We start from the raw sequence: 3,080 nt of genomic DNA, 5'->3' as shown, positions 1-3,080 counted from the left end.
CACACACACACACACACACACACACACACACATACACACACATATATATATATACATATACAAATACATATACATACATACACACACACATACTCATACACATAGATAGATACATAGGCACATAGATAGATAGATACATAGGTACATAGATAGATAGATATATAATATATATATTAATATATATATATATATATATATATAGGGAAAGATCAACGCAAGCTACGAGTTTTTAATGCAGTCAGACGCAAATTTATCAACGCCAATGGATGAAAACTCATGTGACACTGAATGTTCAAGATCGTGTACAGTTGCATACCTCGCAAACATCAGCTGGCCAGGCCTGGTGCCAATTGATTTACACATTGAATAATTTGACCTCGCCATATACGTAGGTGTCAACACTAGGATTTGGGTGCGCGTAGTGGTGCTGGCGAGTCGCCTGAAAGCAGCGAACGTTACAGAGAAAGACATATTGTAATGGTTGTTCAAACTGAAAGGCGACGGGTGTACTCGAAATGATGGACAATGCTATAATAGGTGGTTGTCTTAACTTTAAGAAAAAAACGGGATCAGAAATATCTGAACACAATCAGAATCAGAAAGGGCAGAAAGTATTATTTATACAATTTTGGAGCATGATGTCTCGTACAGTCGGACTGTGTACTTTTTGACATATGTACCTCCCCCCCCGTGAAAAAGAACCATTTTTGAACATTTGGGTCCGCGAGTAATTTTAGGTGCAAACTGCAATCCGTTCCCGTACATTTCAATCCGTTCCCGTACATTTCAGAGAATTCTGAAGTATGTATTGTTTTTAATAATGTCTTGCACTCAAACTTCAGTGTCTATACTCTATAGTCTATACTGCTATACAGTATACTCAACCTATGGATTTTTAGCTCAGTTCCCGCCAAAATATAAACGAATCGAAATGGGGTTATAAATAGATTTATTACAACCACAGCTTTCAGTCCCCAACAGTCAGCACTGACGCACCAGTCACCAGTGGCTGTGGTGAATATAAATTTCTCGGGGGTGATTCACACACACTTCTTGCGGGAAATCAAACTAAATAGCCAAAATATAGAGAGGGTATCATACAATATATATAACAATATAATTTAATTTGTATATATGGAATATGTTTACCGTGTACGGCATACCAGCATCCAGCGCAGAATATAGGGACAATGAAAAATAATACCTAAGTAGAACACTTCTTTAATTTTATAAGATACTCCAGTCGCGCTTTGTTGCATTCAACTCGGTCACGCGATTTGCGGGGTGGGCACCGACACTGGTTTGATACCAGCCACCAACAGGACGACTAGTTACGCTTGAGTATGGGTATGTTGTATATATATATATATATATATATACATACATATGTATACGCAGACTGTATAAGTGCCCATGACTGTCTTGGATACACTCTGTAGAGTTATAGTGCTGCTTGGTTGTTTACTGTAAGTTAGATATAAGATTTTTGGTATTAGTATGGGACATTTACGTTGGTTGACCAGACTTTCGTGTGGGGTTACGTGGCTAAGTATATTGTGTTCAGTCCTATACTTATCTCATAGGCGCTCGAGTGTTTACACATTAATAAGTATGTGTCTTTATTTACGTACCTAGTATTGAGTACCACGTTCATATCGTGGCAATACGAGACGCTATTGCAGAACTCTAGTCTGGCTATTGCCGCTTGCGGTGTGAGAGGCTTGTCCAGCCTGAGCTTAATTAATAAATATAAGAATACACACTGAATGCACATCCCCAACTGTCTTTTAATACACGCTTCCGCGTATACACTGTGCTTGGATGGCACACCGGACAAACACACAGGGTGTGTTTGGACGCCATGGGTGGCATTCAACACCGATCCTTCACTGCAATATCGTCCCGAAATATTGTTCCTCCTCCGTAACACACATATTCAAAAATCTGTATATATCTACCAACGGTACTGAATTGCAAGATAATAAATATGCTCATACTCTATTTGTCTTTCTACTTGCGTACATCAGCGCGAAACGTTGTTCCTGATTCGTCATCGGCCGCATCTGACAACGATGGGTCTGACAGGTGTGTCACTATGTGTGTATGTCAGCACCCCCGCAAGTGTGTCTGTGTATGCTACTATATAAATAAAAGCTTGCTAATCACGCGTATGCTAATTCACTGAAGTAGGCAAGTAGCACGTGTGTACATACCCCAACGTGTGGAATTGCATGCGCATCTCCTGACAAGTATAGAACCTGTGCACGTCTCGCAACAGGCCCGTCCCACATACCCATCAATAGCATCCAATTGCATGTGTTTCACACTATGTGATGATTGGTGGGTATGTATAAAGATTTAAGTTCCTGCTTAACTGAATACTCGCAGAGCATCACTCACGATGCAACCACAACGCCATGCGCCGTGATGTGCGCCTCACGCAGTAGCCTGATATGACTTTCTATTGAAATCCCCGGAAGAGGATGTAATAATCACTCCTATCAGAAACGTACAACGCATTGGAACCTGAAGTAACGCTTGTATACAGTGCATATTGCGGCGCGTGTGTCTGGTGGCTGAAGTGAAGATAGCTATGCATGTATAACGTCAACATACGCGTCCACACCGACGTGTGTTGCAAGGCTGCACTATACGTCGTCACATGTGTGTGTGCTCACGCGAGAAAGTTGTGCGCTTTCTCTTGCGTATTTCACCTACTGTGATATGTAGAGTATTTTTGCCTATGGGTCTGTACCGGCTTCATCTGGGTGGAATTCCTATCAATCGGATGTTGTGTAATTACAGCACACATTAAAAGCGTTTGAGGATAGGCTCACGGGAACTCATACGGGCGCATGGTCATAGATATCGATAATGAAATATATTTATACTTTCTAGGGCATTAAAAATGCAGAACATACCTCCCGCATCTAATCACGCGATGTTGGATCAGAATGTGAATAGTAATAAACAAACAAGTTAGATGTCTTGGCACGGATTTGCATATAGCATATAGATATATCTATACAGTCACTTGCATATATATACTTATATGTATTTGATATATGTATATCTTTATA

Source organism: Sphaeroforma arctica, assembly GCF_001186125.1.
Source record: "Sphaeroforma arctica JP610 unplaced genomic scaffold supercont1.87, whole genome shotgun sequence".
Classification (NCBI taxonomy): domain Eukaryota; class Ichthyosporea; order Ichthyophonida; genus Sphaeroforma; species Sphaeroforma arctica.
This window is presented reverse-complemented; position numbering follows the sequence as displayed.